This window comes from Bubalus kerabau, chromosome 2, assembly GCF_029407905.1.
Source record: "Bubalus kerabau isolate K-KA32 ecotype Philippines breed swamp buffalo chromosome 2, PCC_UOA_SB_1v2, whole genome shotgun sequence".
NCBI lineage: Eukaryota > Metazoa > Chordata > Mammalia > Artiodactyla > Bovidae > Bubalus > Bubalus kerabau.
Window position 1 is genome coordinate 124728791 of NC_073625.1, and position 17462 is coordinate 124746252.

The 17462-nt window shown below is 37.8% G+C and overlaps 1 protein-coding gene across 7 annotated transcripts in view; it reads right to left on the reverse strand.

Moving 5' to 3' along the window:
• The window catches only part of TPRG1 (tumor protein p63 regulated 1), a 363442-nt gene that overhangs the window by 316565 nt on the left and 29415 nt on the right, over positions 1 to 17462 (reverse strand). The window contains exon 2 of one of the 7 annotated variants that reach the window (XM_055568726.1): positions 853 to 1255. The exons of the other annotated variants lie outside the window; for them this stretch is intronic. The gene's annotated coding sequence lies outside the window, so the exon portion shown is untranslated. The remainder of the gene's footprint in view (positions 1 to 852; positions 1256 to 17462) is intronic. 7 annotated transcript variants of the gene reach the window in all.

Here is a 17462-nt window from a genome sequence, read left to right on the forward strand (position 1 = left end):
TTTTTCTTGGAGTATGCCTCAAAATACCCCTGGAGAGCTCTGAAGAGAGTCGAAAGTTCAGCCTCAGAACTTGATTGGAAGATTCCTCACCCTAGCTTCCCAATCACCTCTCATCTGTTCCACTAGTAAACTGATAATCAATTAAGACGAGACCCCACTGTGCATCAGACATTTCTGGACACCAAGATGATGAAAGATCTATGTATTCTAGCAGTTTATGATCTGATGAGTAAGAACAGATGTACAACTCTGAAATGGACTGTAAAGTATTTGGCAGGGTGTTGGCTTCAAATTCCAGAGAGAGAGAAATAGAGCAAGGTAGGCCAGAATAGGTAGAGAAAGCTTCCAAGGGCAAGTTACCAGCTCCAGACTTCTAGTGGTACATGTATTTGCACATGAGCACTGGCCTCTGAGGAAGCATCTAAGGAGGTAATGTGACTGGATGAAGAGGCAGAAGCTTTACCAGCTGGCTCAAAAGGAAATCTGAAGAGCAGGTTCCTGAAGAGCTCTGCTACATGCAGCCATTGAGGGCTCCATGGATACTGTGACTCTTCCCTTCTCTACACTCTGGGTCTTCATCATTCAGCCAGAGGGTGAGTGCTGGGAGAGACAGAATCAACAAAAAAATGTTTCTAAGGGCCAAGCCGGGAAATGGACACATCACTTCTTACTCCATTGGTTGTAACTCAGTCATTCTGAACCACAGGGAAAATGAGAAACATTTATTTGTACAGTCAGGAAGAGGAGAATAAGTCAATAGTAGAGAGCACTAGCGGATTCTACCACAATGTGCTGTCCTGGCCATCAAATTTCCAGGTCACTCATTTTTTTCAACATACTGAACACACTTACATCCTCCCTTAAGCATCCAACACAAAGTTCTATCCAATCACGGCACCAGACTCAAAGTCCAAGATGTCTGAATCAATCTTCTCCATCCAATTTGGGTACATGTATTTATGGTCCAGCAACCTATGAGCTTCATGGAATGTATAATGATGGAATAAGGAAGGATAACCAAAATAGAAATGTTTTTTGTTTTGTGTATGGTCGGTTGTGTCCAACTCTTTGCAATCCCGTAAACTGTCGCAGAGGACCAGGCTCCTCTGTCCATGGAGTTTCCCAGGCAAGAATTTAGGAGTGGGTTGCCATTTCCTCCTCCAAGGAATCTTCCCAATCCAGGGATCAAACCCATGTCTCTTGCATCTCCTGCATTGGCAGGTGAATCCTTTACCACTGAGCCACTTGGGAAGCCCTACAACAGAAATATTCAGAAGAAAGAATGAGAGACATGCAGTAGTGGTGGGTCTATATAAATTCCTAAGTCCCTCTAGGAAGCCATTTTGAAAGCCTCCTACTATAAGGGTGGGGAATTAGTTGACTAGACATTGATGCTGCCCTTGGAGGAGCTCTCCTGTCTCTTTGCTTCTATGGCTGCTGATTCCCTCCTGTGATGTTCTTCCTCGTCCACTACCTCTGACCCTATATAAAGTGAATGTTTGTGCTTTTTTGGAGCAATCTCAATTTCACAGCCAATTTTCTGCTGGATATAAATATGAAAACCCTGAAGAAAAGAGAAGAGCATTTTCAGTCCTGGATCTTAGTTTCTCTCACATTACAATGCACTAGAAAGTTTGATGGGTTTATATTCTATCTGTTTCTTGTCAGTTTCTCATGCAAATACACACACTCAAAGTCTTTCTTAGATGGAAGAGAGACGAATGTTGGTGAGCATTACTGGTTTCTGCTATAACTACCCAGTATGTTTAAAAAAAGAAAGAAAAAATAAGAATATGCATTTATGTTTACTTGTCATTTTAAAAATAAACAGTAAAATGATAAATGCAGTGAGCAAGTGAAAACAGAGTGAATAGAGACAGGGTGGGAGCCAAGTTTTCAGTTTATATCTGTTAACACTGTATGGATTTTTGAAACATATTACTGTGTCACTACCATTATGCAAAAATGTATTACTATTTCTAAAAAATAGCAAATTTTAAAATGTACATAAAGAAAACCTGGTGTTCATACACATCGCAATAGTCTGTCTTCCTTCAACTCTTCAGAAGCATCAGTTCTCTTTGTGGGCTTCACTAATAATGTTTATTTTCACTAAATTTTGCTCAGATAAAAATGTGAGCACATTGAATCTGGGGCAAGAATCAGGTGGTAAGAGTCACTCGTAAATCTAGTCTAATAATTTCTCCTATTCCCCAGAGGAGTGATGGCAGATAGCAATGTGGATGTGCGTGCTCAGTTGCTTCAGTCCTGTCCTACTCTTTGTGACCTCATGAACGGTAGCCCGCCAGGCTCCTCTGTCCATGGGATTCTCCAGGCAAGAATACTAGAGTGGGTTCCCATGCCCTCCTTAAGGGAATCTTCCTGACCCAGGGTTCGAAACTGCATTTCCTGCATCTTCTGCATTGCAGGCAGATTCTTTACCACTGAGCCACCTGGGAAGCTCCTTTCTATTTAGCAATCTTTATATACACACATCCTTTCCCTAAATCTTCTCAAGACTTCCTCCTCCTCATATTTCCAGCTCACATTCTACCTCCTCAGTTTTGTACTTCATGTATGTGTTGATTGTCTACTCCCACAAGAATGTAAGTTTTATAGCAATATCTATCTATCTATTTTAAACCATCAAACCCCTAGAACCTAAAATAGTGTCTGGCACATAGTAAAAAATCCATACATATTTAGCTGATCAAATGAGTGAATGAATGAATGTTAGTGACTATAAATGTTTTTGTTTATTCCTGAATTGTTCTCACGAACAACACTTCTGACACCAAATGTGCGCTTTTTTGTTCCCCCCTCATACTAACCAATTCTGACACCAACTGGATGTCTTAGATTTCAATTCTAACAATAACTACTGCAAGTTAGCTTTAAGGGCTCAGTCTCAATAGACTGTCCCCACTTGAGTTGCCAGCCATAGACATGAGATCCTCAAGTTACCCAAACTTCTGTCTAACTTGGTTACAAGGTTAAGGATTCCCCTTACTACCCCACCCACCAGTCCCTTGGATCAAACTCATCAATCCTAAAGGAAATTAACCCTGAATATTCATTGGTAGGACTGATGCTGAAGCTTCAATACTTTCGCCACCTGATACGAAGAACTGACTCATTAGAAAAGACCCTGATGCTGGGAAAGATTGAGGGCAGGAGGAAAAGGGAGTAACAGAGGATGAGATGGTTGGATGACATCACTGACTCAATGGACATGAATTTGAGCAAACTCTAGGGCATAGTGAAGGACAGGGAAGCTGGCATGCTGCAGTCCATGGGATCACAAAGAGTTGGACATGACTTTGTGATTGAACAACAATAATACCCCCCAAACCCCATCCCCCTACAAGTTTGCTAGGATAGCATACAGGATACAAGAAAATTCTTCACTTACTATTGTCAATTTGTTATAAAATATACAACTCAGGAACAGCCAAGTGGAAGGGATGAATAAAACAACTCAGGAGCAGCCAAGTGGAAGGGTGGGGTGGGGGCACAGAGCTTCAGACTTTCTCTAGGCACATCACCCTCCCAGCACCTTGTTGCTTTCACCAACCTGAAAGCTTTCTGAATAGTATTGTTAAAAATGTTTATAGAGCCCAATCTCCAACCCCACCCTACCGTACCTGGAGGTTCATGGGTGAAGCTGAAAGTTCCAACCCTCTCTTTTCTTGGTCTTTCTTATAACCAGTCCCATCCTTAAGCTATTTAGGAGCCCTATCCTAAATCTCTCCATTATCATGAACTCAAGTGTTATGAATAAATTAAAGACATTTCTATCATCAGGAAATTGCATGGGTTTTAGAAGCTCTGTACCCAGTAGCTCAGATGGTAAAGAATCTGCCTGCAATGTAGGATTCCCAGGTTCAATCCCTGAGTTGAGATGATCCCCTGGAGGAGGAAATGGCTACCCAATCCAGTATTCTTGCCTGGAGAATTCCATGGACAGAGGAGCCCGGTGGGCTATAGTCCATAGGGTTGCAAAGAATTGGACACAACTGAGTGTCTAACACTTCACTTTCACCCAGGAACTGAGACAAAGACCAAATATATTTTTATATTATATTACAGCCTCTGAGAGTAAAGTTAAATCTCAATGTATAGAGAAAGGGTTTATCTCTAGGGGCAGAAGAAGAATCATACAGCTCAAACCGGACACTGGAGGGGTGGCAGCGGGGAGGTGATGGTGTGAGGAGGCCAGGAAGATTCTAGATGAACTGTAGTTCATCTGCAGAAGTCTCCCTCTTTAGAGGTGATGACATAGGCAACAAGATGCAGAGGAGATCAGTCCTGGATTATAGTCATTCAGATGTTCCTTCCCTGGATATATTACCAGGAAGTAGAAAAATAAGGATTGTTTTCAAGAACCTGAAAGCCTGTGCTACTTCTTTGAGGCTGGAGGCTAAGCATCTTACACAGTGAACTAATTGAGTGAAATCTAGGGTGACCAACACATCCCAGTTTACCTGAAACTGTCCCAGTTTTAAAACTGAAATCCCCATGTCCCAGAAACCACCTCAGCTTCTGACAAACTATGATAACTGGTCACCCTAAAATCAGAACTTTGCCCTCTACTTCCTAAATAAAACTTTATATTTTTCTTATCTCTGATGTGATTTCCCTATAACTTTCCTCGGATTTTGATAAATTTAAAAATCCCAGGAACAACTCTGTGCACTTACAGAAATTGCTGCTGCTGCTGCTAAGTCACTTCAGTCGTGTCCGACTCTGTGTGACCCCAAAGACGTCAGCCCATGAGGCTCCCCCGTCCCTGGGATTCTCCAGGCAAGAACACTGGAGTGGGTTGCCATTTCCTTCTCCAATGCAGGAAAGTGAAAAGTGAGAGTGAAGTCGCTCAGTCATGTCCAACTCTTAGCGACCCCATGGACTGCAGCCCACCAGGCTCCTTCGTCCATGGGATTTTCCAGGCAAGAGTACTGGAGTGGGTTGCCATTGCCTTCTCCAACTTACAGAAATTAAGAGTGCTTAAAGGGGACCACCTGATGGTGTCAGTGTGATTACAGCGAGAGAGCCCCAGGGGAAAAGTGACATATAATGAAACAAAATTGGTGCTTCTCAGCCTAGAGATTCTCCTACCTATGCCAAATCTTGAAGATGTTTTGGCAAGAAAAAAAAATAAAGAATGGAGAAAGGGTTAAAGAGAAAAAACATAAATGATCTGAATTAAAAAGCATATAGAACTGGCATTGATGAACCTTAATTCCTTTGAGTTATGTTTCCAGCAATATGGAATTCATGCCAATTAATCTGCCCTCTCACACCAAGTCCCTCAGTGCTCATAGCTAAGAGATGCCAGCAAGACCACCTTTTCTGAGTTTAAGATTGTTGCAAATGTATTTGATAAATTCCAACATTCTTTCCAGATTAAACTGTATAATAAAATCAGAAATAGGAATAGATGGATATACCATTTTGATTTCTGATCCCTTGTATGTGACATTTTCTATCACCTATCAGCTTTTAGAAACTGCTGTCTGTCCCTGATGTTCAGGGTCTTTTTCACTTGTAATACACACCACAAGTATACTTCCATTCTCAAGGGTCATGTCTTTTGGATCAAAGGAGATTTGACAAAATTGTTACTTGAATAATTTCTTATCCACTGTTTACTCTGGTCTTTCTGGAGTTCCCAGTTTTTGGATTTAGAGTTTATGGTTTCATCTTCTAAATTTTTTTGTTTTGTTTTCTCTTGCATTGATGATCTCTGTCTTTTTATTCTAATTACTGGCTTACTTCCTTAATTTCATATTTCAACAATTTTCCAGACATTTTTATTGTCATATTTTTAATTTCTCAAAAACTTTGTTTTAGTCTCTGATTATTTATGTGTATTTTGTCTTTAAATATATGAAACAACTTTTTCTTATTTCCCAGATGCTTTATTTTGTCTTATCTCTCTGAGGAAATTATTTTTAATATTTCACCTTGGCTTCTTCCATTAAGTCTGCTTGTTTCTTTTTTATTTTATTTACTTATGTATTCTGTTTTGTGAAAGATTTTTCTCAGTTGTTTTTCCTTTTTCATGAAATTGTCTGTTTCCTTTGCCAAATTTTCTATCAGTCTGAGAATTTTTTCTTGTTGCTATTAAAGAACTCTTTATATATTAAGGATATTAGATTTACCATTCAGTGTGGCAACCATTTTCCTACCAAATAGTCATCTGTCTTATTTGAGTATCTGTATAAAATTTTCTTAATTTTATGTGGTTAAATTTAGTGGTCATTTTATTTCAGAAGTTCAGGAAATATTGAGCCAAAGCTTCTATAATCCAAGATTATATTTTACAAAATGTTGCATTTTTTTCCTAAAAAACATTTATTTTTTAACATTTGCTACTCCATCTAATTTTGGTGTAAAAAGTGAAGTAAAGGTTCTACTTCGTTTTTTCCCAAATGACAGGGTACATGTCCCAACATAATTTGTTGAGAAATTCACTGATTTGAAATGGCATTGATTTCAGTTAAGGTTACATTTATCTGAATATCTTAGAAACCTGATCAAAGTGATCAAATCAAGTAGATGTGTTTTTTTTCCCCATATTTAACCAAAAATCTGAAGCTAAGTCTTGGACTGGGTTTTGTAATGCCATTAATATCCTAGTCTCTTTCTATTCTTCTTTTCCTTGTATAATTTTATTCTCATGATTGCTTTATGTCATATAAAGACTGCCTGATCCCTTTATAACGTCAGCATATTCAAGAAGGAAAGAGGTAAAAAGAGAGAATAGAGAGAGGGAGAAGTATCTCATGGATCTTTAGTATTGTATGACCAATATTTGCTGCAAGAGAGGCTAGTAAATAATTTTTAAGATATACGTATTGCTGCCCTAAACAAATATTAGGCTCCTATTAGTAAAAGAGAATGACAGAATAAATGCTGGATTCAAAACTAACAGTTTTGGGTACTTAACTGTTACATGTGGACTTGGTGGATGACCTAGAGCATTTGGCTGCATGTAAATGGATTTCTCAGAGAAGGCAATGGCACCCCACTCCAATACTCTTGCCTGGAAAATACCATGGACGGAGGAGCCTGGTAGGCTGCAGTCCATGGGGTTGCTAAGAGTCGGACACGACTGAGCAACTTCACTTTCACTTTTTACTTCCTGCATTGGAGAAGGACATGGCAACCCACTCCAGTGTTCTTGCCTGGAGAATCCCAGGGACGGGGGAGCCTGGTGGGCTGCTGTCTATGGGGTCGCACAGAGTCAGACACGACTGAAGTGACTTAACATAGCATAGCAAATGGATTTCTCCAAGCAAGAATACTGGAGTGGGTTGCCATTTCCTCCTCCAGGGGATCTTTCTGACCCAGGGATTAAACCCAAGTCTACTGCATTGCAGGCAGGTTCTTTACTGTCTGAACCACCAAGGAAGCCCCAAAATAATAGTGAAAAGTATCTTATGAAGCTATTAGAGCACATGGGGATTAATTAGATACATGTACTTTAAAATACAGAAAATTAATAAGGCAATCATTAACTCCAGGAAAACAAAAGAATTGTACAAAATCTCAAGGGATTGTGATTTACTATTTATCTCAACAAAAAATCCTGTTTCTATAGTCATGATAATATAAATATTGAAGACTTTCTGACTTTAGAAGAAAAGAAAAATTATTTCAAGCAGACTTTAAAGTTTCCATTTTTCCATCCTTGCTCAACTCCTGGGTGCCAGTTTACAATGTATCAAGAACTTCCGGGAGGAGACTAGTAACAAGAAGCCCTTCACAGACCTGTGAATTCAAGTGGCTGCTGCTGCTGCTAAGTCACTTCAGTCGTGTCCGACTCTGTGCGACCCCGTAGACAGCAGCCCACCAGGCTCCCCCATCCCTGGGATTCTCCCGGCAAGAACACTGGAGTGGGTTGCCATTTCCTTCTCCAATGCAAGTGGACTTCACATCACTTAAAACACCAACTTAACTTTTCTCTGCAATATCCCTGATAACTGGTTACTTGGTTTCTGCTTGAACATATCCACTGACAGGGAGCTCACTACTCCTCCAGACAGTTCATGTAATTCCTAGACAGATTTAATCACTGCCAAATCATTTCTTATAATTAGGTTCAGATCAGATCAGATCAGATCAGTCGCTCAGTTGTGTCCAACTCTTTGCAACCCCATGAATCACAGCACGCCAGGCCTCCCTGTCCATCACCAACTCCCGGAGTTCACTCAGACTCACGTCCATCCAGTCAGTGATGCCATCCAGCCATCTCATCCTCTGTCGTCCCCTTCTCCTCTTGCCCCCAATCCCTCCCAGCGTCAGAGTCTTTTCCAATGAGTCAACTCTTCGCATGAGGTGGCCAAAATACTGGAGTTTCAGCTTTAGCATCATTCCTTCCAAGGAAATCCCAGGGCTGATCTCCTTTAGAATGGACTTGTTGGATCTCCTTGCAGTCCAAGGGACTCTCAAGAGTCTTCTCCAACACCACAGTTCAAAAGCATCAATTCTTCCTCGCTCAGCCTCCTTCACAGTCCAACTCTCACATCCATACATGACCACAGGAAAAACCATAGCCTTGACTAGACGAACCTTTGTTGGCAAAGTAATGTCTCTGCTTTTCAATATGCTATCTAGGTTGGTCATAACTTTCCTTCCAAGGAGTAAGAGTCTTTTAATTTCATGAGGTCCACCAAATTCTACTTCACTCTATTCATCCTTTTCAGCTCTCTAAAGTTTTACAGAATATATTCACTTTCTCCTTCACATGAAAGTAATCAGCTACTTGAACATTAGTGTCAAACTACTCACTCATAATCCTCCCCATGTCAAATTCTTCTCCAGGCCCAAGCATTTGAAAAGGTTTTACATTCCAGTGGCATTTTGGACATCTTCTTTTGGAGGCATGCCATCTGGTTATTGTCCCTCTTAAAATATGGCACTAGAACAAAACACACAATTGCCAGATGGAGGCGGAAAAGTATGGAATACAAAGTGTCCGAATTTCACATTATATTTGGAAGGTACCTTGTATTATGCTTCCTTTTGGGGTCATTTTAGAAATCTTTTGGCAAAAGACAAAACTGCCAGTCATTACAAAAATGTATGGAAAACCATGAGTTTCATCTCCTAGACTTTTTCCAAAGACATTTGTCCCCATTCACTATCTACAATGTTAAAGAAAAAAAGTGCTAAAATTGAAGTAAGAGAGAATTGGGTCTGAATGAGCCATCATCTCTTTCAGGAATCAAAGAATTGTAAACTGGGATTTTTTTTTTAATAATGCCAAATATCAAAGAACTCCAGGACAAGATCTTTTTCCAACACCCTGCCCTACCCACAAGGAGACCATGTCCCAGTTTGCAGGATTCAAACAGCCAGGCTCTGCTTCTGATCTGCAGTCTCCGTCAGTATTCTTTTTCTTCGTATCTACTCATTCCTCTTTTTTATACTCAGTTAGAATACACTAATGGAAGTAGCCTGCCACGTGGCTTTCTTTTTTGCCACTTTTTCTTGGGAAATGTGATTAAAGAACTTGGAGCGGGCTGTTTTACGCACATATATTCAGACAGTCTCTTAGCAATAAATGGCTGTCGCTTCTATTATCTGTCTGGCTTTGAGTTCTATTATCTGTTGTGAATTGGTGCAGGGCTCTGTAAAACAGTTTTTAGGCAGCCTCATTACTCCCTTCCACACCTTCTGCTCCATCTGAGAGTGCTGCGGCTGTGATTGCTGGGTAATGTTTGCCATTAGACGAGGCACATAAAAGAATCAAGCTATGACTAATTCACTTGATGGCAGTGTGCCCTGTGTCATGCTCATTAACACCTCTCGACTCCGTTATTAAAGAGAATCACAGAGCAGATTTCAGCAGGCTTACATTTATGCTATAGTATGCTGTATTTTTCCATTTGAGCCACATCCTTATCACCAACTTCTCCTGATCACCCTTACCTTCTCCTCCAGGCCTATTCCGCCCCGCCACACTTAACTAGGTCTTTCACTGAATAAATATATGTTTATGGAAGTTTGTTGCCAAGAGAGGACTTTAGATTATCTGGAAATGTGAGTTTATCCCTCTGAAGAATCATCCAATCAGCTTTCAAATGAAAAGTCATCAGACATGCTTCTGATGAAAGTAGAAAAAGGAAATAATAACAACTTAAAATATTAAAGTATTCCCAGTTATTTCATAATCATTATTTCATTTAACAATTACAACAACCTTTTGTGATAGAAGGTATAAATAGTGCTCTATCAGTAGCTTCAACAATAGATTTTCAAACTCTAAAGAACGATCATATAAAAGATAAATAGTTTATCTACAATTACAATGCTGGGAAAAATAAAAAGCAATAATGCTATTTATGTTTGACTTTCCCAATTGTAGTGATCAAAGTAATGGCAAAAACAGAGAGAAAGAGAGAGTATTTTCCTTAGTACTGACTCATAGTGTTCTGATCCAAGACTATAAAGGCATCATATTTAGCTGCCTTAATCATTAACTCCAGCTGAACAGTCATGAGTTCATATGGTAACTATTATTATTGTTCACCATTATCTAGGTATCCTCTGCTTCTGAGTTCATGGAGGATTGCACTAATCTGCCTCTTGAAGTTGGGCAGAGCTATGTGATTTGATTTGACCGTGAAATACGAGTGGAGGTAATAAGCATAGTTTTCATGTGGAAACACTTACTTGCAGAAGCTTGAATCTACAGCTTGGCTCTTCCTTTGCCACGGGAATTATAGAAGCAGGAAACTATATGGAGATACCTTAAGGTCTAAATAGCCTAAGATACTGAGTTAGCACATGGGAGAAAGTTGCCCTGGAGAAACACCTGGACTTTCAGTAGAATTTTAATAAGCACTAGATAAAATTTTGCTATGTTCAGTTACTATGATTTTGGAGTTGTTACTACAGCATATACTAGTCTATACTGACAGATGAAGTTATCATTTGCTCTAGATAGCAACCCACTCCAGTAATTTTGCCTGGAAAATTCCATGGACAGAGGAGCCTGGTGGGCTACAGTCCATGGGATCACAAAGAGTCTGTCATGACTGACTGAGCATGAGTACAATGAGATATATCATATAATTAAGCCATTTGTGAATATGAAAAATAGATGTAGCATGGCTGAAGGTAAAATGAAATAACTGAACTTAAGATCAAAAGTTCAAATTCACTAAAGTCTGCCAGGAACCATATAATGGTTGTGCAAGGACAAGCATCTGGTAAGGACAAGCAACGTCTGAAATCCAGTCCATGCTTTTCTCATCATGGTTCAGTGCCATGCCCAAGAGCAGGTACCTTCCTCCAATTTACACATAAGTGCTTTAGGTGAAAACTGATCTTACTTTTTGAATGTCTTATAAGACATCACTTAACTTCTCTAAAGTTTTCCTTTTTTTTCCTCATCTTTAACATATTAACAAATTTTATCTAGTGCTTTACCTTTTTGTTTGTTAGGAAATTTCAATTAAAAAGATATATATGAGTACATATATAGTATCTACATCATAGACTAATAGCATTTAAACGTGAAGTATTGACTCTGATTGTTGAAAGATCCCTTTATAAAATGTGGAGGTAATATTTGCCAATAGGACAAATGACTACATTCCTAAACTAAGTGGTTTGAGAGGCCTCACAACTGTGAGTTATGCTGCATTTGTTCCAATGTTACGATAATACGTGTTTCCAAGTGACAGAAATTTGGTTTGAATGAATTTAGTTTAAAAAAAAGAAAGAAGGAGGAGGAGGGGTATGGGGGAAGAGAATGGCAACTGCTTCACATACACATAACAAGATTTAAGTAAGCAAACCATTAGAAGAGGAGAGATGAGGATGGACTTTGGAACAACTAGAATTAAGGACTTGAACATGACCACACCCCTCTTTTTTTTTTCTTTTTTGTATGTGTCACTTTTCTTTCCTCTTGCCGAAAACTGGCTTGTTGCAGATAACAGGAAAAAGAGCTGCCAAGATTTCTTAAATTTTCCACCAGGAGACAAAGACTTACTATCTTCCTCAATGACATTTCAAGAAACTCTAAAAATAATTCTGATGACACAGTCTGATAAAGGATCCATACATAGACCAATAAATCATTTCCACATAAAAAAATACCCTGACTCTCCCAATTTGAGTAATATGGCATCCATGGACCAATAAACTATAGCCAAGAATGAAATCAGGGTCATAGAAAATCTTGGTAGCTCCAACAAAAATCAATAGATTGGAATGGGAGAAGAAACAAAGAAATGAAGACACAGATTAGAAATTATAGATGTCCAGTTTAGATAATAATTTAAGGTGATCAGTTGGGTAATATGAAAATAATAAAAACAAATTCAACATTCTGATGAGAAAGGGAGATCAAATTATCTCTATCATGGTTTCAGTGGTGGAAGTTGGCAATGTGTGTTTCTAAAGGTTTGAGTAATTTTCCAGAAAGATAAATTGTCTGGCTAACTGGGTGTTTTTCCATCCATTACTTCTCCTATTATGGGCAACTATTCACTCATCAGAGAGATTTAGAAGCAACTTAGCTACGTTTCTAAGAATCCCCTTTGTTATATAATTATAGATAGAGTTTGCCAAGAAGAAAAACTCACAAGAGATTTTGAAAGGCAAAAATGATTTGGAAGGTCAAGGTAGCCATACCAGTGGCCAGAGGCAAGTTACATAGCCACCCAGAGCTTTCCATGTGACTCAAAAGTCACAGCAGTTTCTTGGTGAAATTTTTGAAACTACTCACTTTAGGGTTTCATGCTGCTCCTCTGATATTTTAACTGTACCCTTCCTAATCTTCCCTTTCCCAGAAAATCTCTAATTCTTATATTAAAGTATTATTCTACAGTCTATGTAGAATTCACAAATTCTATATGTTCTTTACATAATTCAATATTATATGCAATTATATAGCATATAAAACATACTCCTGCATTGCTTAGACTGATTCTGTTTTCCTGTCCTAACAACTTTGGTACAGATGTAGATCCAGTTAAATACAAATAAAAGATTCTAGGCTAGTTTACTATAAATTACCTTCAAAGATTGAGAATCAGGGTGAGTTAGATGAAGAAAAAGAATCAGGGTATTGATCAAAAAAAAAAAGTCTGAGTTAATTTTTTTCTTGTGCTGCAAAGAATTTAATAGAACAATAGATAACTATAAGATTAGATTATATCATATCAATATTAATTTCCTGGCTTTGATAATGTACTGTGGCTATGTAAAAGACTATTTTTGCTTTCAGGACATATACATGAAAGTGTTGGATTTTGCAACTTATTCTCAAATGGTTTAAAGAAATTGGGTAGAAAGAGAGAAAAGAAGGAAAAGCAAACCAGAACTCATAATTCTATCTAGCAGTAATGAGGAGCCCACCCACTGTGCATCAGTGGAGACCAGGTTGGGAACCCATGTGACAGTAACTTGCAGTGTCCACCTCTCCCCCTACCTAAGTAGAGTCAGAAAAAGAAAGCTAAATTAGAAGGTTTGAGTTAGATCCAGCTTCTCATAACATAGTACCAAAAAGTCCTAATTTCAATTAAAAAAAGAAAAACTTATGCCAAGTGCCAGGAAGATCTCAAATTGAATGAAAGAAGGCAATCAATAGATACCAACGCTGAGATGACAGTGACGTTAGAATTATCTGACAAATATTGTAAAGTGGCCATCATAAAGATTCTTCAATGAACAATTATAAACACAGCTGAAGCACATGAAAAAACAGAAAGTGCCAGCAAAAAAAAAAAAAAAAAAAACAGATACCAGTGAGAAATAGAAAATATAAAAAAGTTATAATTTTAATTCTTAAAAGTACAATAACTGAAATTTTAAAATTCAATGGATAGATTCAATAGCAAAATGGAGAAGATAGTTTAATTAGTGAACTTGAATAACAGTAGAAATAACTCAACCTAAACAGAAGAGAAAAACTGAGAAAAATGAGCAAAGCCTAAAAGACCTAGCATTTACGTAACTGAAGTTCTAGAAGAAAAAGAGAAATGAGGTCAGGCTGAAAAATTCTTGAAGAATGAAGCCTGAAAACTTCCTAAACTTGTCAAAGAAAATGGAAAAACACAAAACAACACATAAACCTCCAGATTAAAGAAGCTGAACAAACCCAAAGAGAGAAAATCCCAATAAATCCACGGCAAGACATACCATAGCCGTCACAAAAATTAAATACAAAAAAAAAAAAAAAACACTTGAAAGCAACAAGAGAGAAACAAAAACAACCCTCTGTGAAAAACACCATTCAAATAGCTGAATTTATCAGCAGAAATTGTGGAAGCCAGAGCAAGTTGCATATTTTTTAGCTTAAGTAAAAGAACTGTCAATTCAGAACCCAATTTCTGGTGAAAATACCTCCTAAAAGTAAAAGGAAAGTCAAGACATTCTCAGAAACAAGAAAATGAAAAGGACTTATAATCAGAAAACTTTCCATGACAGAATGGTTATGAAAGTTCTCTGATGAAAAAAAAAAAAAAAAAAAAAGATAAAAGAAGAAATCTTAGGATACCAGGAAGAAAGAAAGAACATGGCTACAAAAAATATGAATCATTAAGAAATAAACTTTCCTTCTCCTCTTTTCTAAATTATTCTTATTTTCTAAATTATTTTTGAAAACTGAAGCAAAAATCATAACATGATATGATATATATCTAAAGGTATATAAAGAATTTGTTTAAGAGATCTGTATTTTAAGTGGGAGAAGGCTAAAAATACAATGGGAGGTAAGATTTGCATATATCACTTGAACTGGTAAAATGACATCAGTGAACAGTGGTAGGTTATGTACCTGCAATGTAAAACCTAGAGCAACCACTGAAACAGCTATATAAAGAGATAACATTGAAAAAAATCTATAGAAAAATCAAAAAGGAATTCTAAAAACAAAACTTTCAAGTAACCCAAAGGACATCAAGAAAAACAAAAAATATAATAAACAAACAATAAAAAGGGCAATCTTAATCCTAAGGTATCAATGCTGCTGCCAAGTCGCTTCGTGTCCGACTCTGTGCGACCCCAGAGACGGCAGCCCACCAGGCTCCCCCGTCCCTGGGGTTCTCCAGGCAAGAACACTGGAGTGGGTTGCCATTTCCTTCTCCAATGCATGAAAGTGGAAAGTGAAAGTGAAGTCACTCAGTCGTGTCTGACTCTTAGTGACCCCATGGACTGCAGCCCACCAGGCTCCTCCATCCATGGGATTTTCCAGGCAACAGTACTGGAGTGGGGTGCCATTGCCTTCTCCCAAGGTATCAATAATTAAAGTAAATATAAATGGGCTAAATACATTAATAGAAGTCAGCATTGACAGAGAAGAAAAGAAAATGAAGTGATATAAATAATGCTACTTGATATTAAGGCTTAGTATATACCTTCAGTAATCAATTCAGTTTGGTATTGATGGAAGAATAAACACATAACTAAACAGAACAAGACAAGGAACAAAGAATTAAATTCACAAAAATATGCCCAACTGATTTTTGACAAAGGTACAAAAACGATTCAATGAAGCAAAGACACTCTTTTCAACATAAGATACTGAAGTAACTAGACATCTACATAAAAAAAAAAAATTAACTTCAATATAATCCTCACATCTTATATAGAAATTAACTCAAATGGATCATGGACTTAAATGTAAAATAGAAAACTATAAAACTTTTATTTTAAAAATGGGAAAAAGTCCTCAGTATCTTGAGGTAGGCAAGAATTTTTATAATTGACAGTAGATGCAGGATCATAAGAGAAAACAAATGATAAAGTGGGCTTCATCAAAATTAAACTCTTACTTCAGAAAAGACTCTATTTAGGATATGATAGAACAAGCTACAGGCTGGGAAAAAAAAATTCACAAACCACATACACAACAAAAGTCTATTATCTAGGATACATAAAAACTCTCACAAACCAACAGTAAAAACAAACAACCAAGCACAGGAAAGACATCCATTGTGATTAGCTAAGAAACATAAACAAATACTGTAATGGGATATCACTGTGCACCTATCAAAATGGCTTAAATAAAAGTAGTGACCACACCAAACGCTGGCGAAGCTACAGCGAAACTCGATCACTCATGTGTTACTGGTGGAAATGTAAAATGGTACAGATACTCTGGAAACAGCTTGGCCATTTCCTTCAAAACTAAACATGCAATTAACATATGAACCAGCAATTGTACTCCTGGGCCTTTATCCCAAAGAAATGAAGACTTGTATTCATTCAAAACTTTACACACAAATGTTTATGACATTGTATTAGCTTCCAGTGCTGCCATAACAGAGTAGCACAAACTGGGTGTCTTTCATAACAAAAATTTATTGTCTCACAGTTTGGGAGGCAGAAATCCAAGGCCAAGGTGTCAGCAGGGTTGCTTCCTTCTGAAGGTTATGAGAGCGACTCTGTTCTGTGCCTCTAACCCAGCTTCTTGTGGTTTGCTGTCAACTCTTGATGCTTCTTGACTTGATGCATTGCCCCACTCTCTGCCTTCATGTTAACATAGTGCTCTCTCTATGTGTAAATTTACCTCTTTTATAAGAAAAGTCATACTGGATCAGGGCCCATCTTAATGACCTCATTTTAACTTAGTTACTCTTATAAAGATTCTATCTTCAAAAAAAGTTATATTCTGAGGTACTACAGGTTAGGACAACATATGACTTTGGGGGACATGCAACTCTGTTCATACCAAGCACCATTTTTGGTAATGTCCCATAACTGGAAATACACCAGATATCTTTCAATAGATAAATATTTAAACAAACAATGGTATATCCATACCATGGAATATTACTCAGCAATGAAAAGAAGCAAACCTACTGATACACGCAACAACCTGGATGACTCCCCAGAAAATTGTTCCAAGTGAAAAAAGAGAGCTTCCCAAGGTTACATACTGAATGATTCCACTCAAATAACATTCTCTAATTAAAATGCTGTAGAAATAGAGAACAGATTAATGTCTGCCAGCAGTTAAGGAGATAAAGAGGCAAGCAGGAAGTCGGTATGGCTAAAAGGAGAACCAGAGGCATCCTTGTGGGAATTTTCTGTTTCTTAACTCTACGAAAGTCAAAATTCTGGTTGTAAGATTGTACTATAGTTTTGCAAGGTGTTACCATAGCTAGAAACTGGGTAAAGGGTACATGCGATCTCTGTATTGCTTTTTACAACTGCAAGTCAATTTATCTCAAAATAAACTTTTAAATACATAAATAGAGTAAATATTTTTTGTTTGTGCTGTTTTTCCCCAGAATGCAATAATCATATAATAAAAGCTGAAGACAGAAAATAAAGGACAATAAATTGGGAAACATTTTAAAATCACTCATAATATACATGTGGTTGGACTATTATTTATGAAAAGTAATGAAGTTACAATATATACATCTGAGATCACCAAGCCCCTTAAAATGTAGATAAGATTGAGTCAATTACATCCTGACTTCCATGTCCCTTTC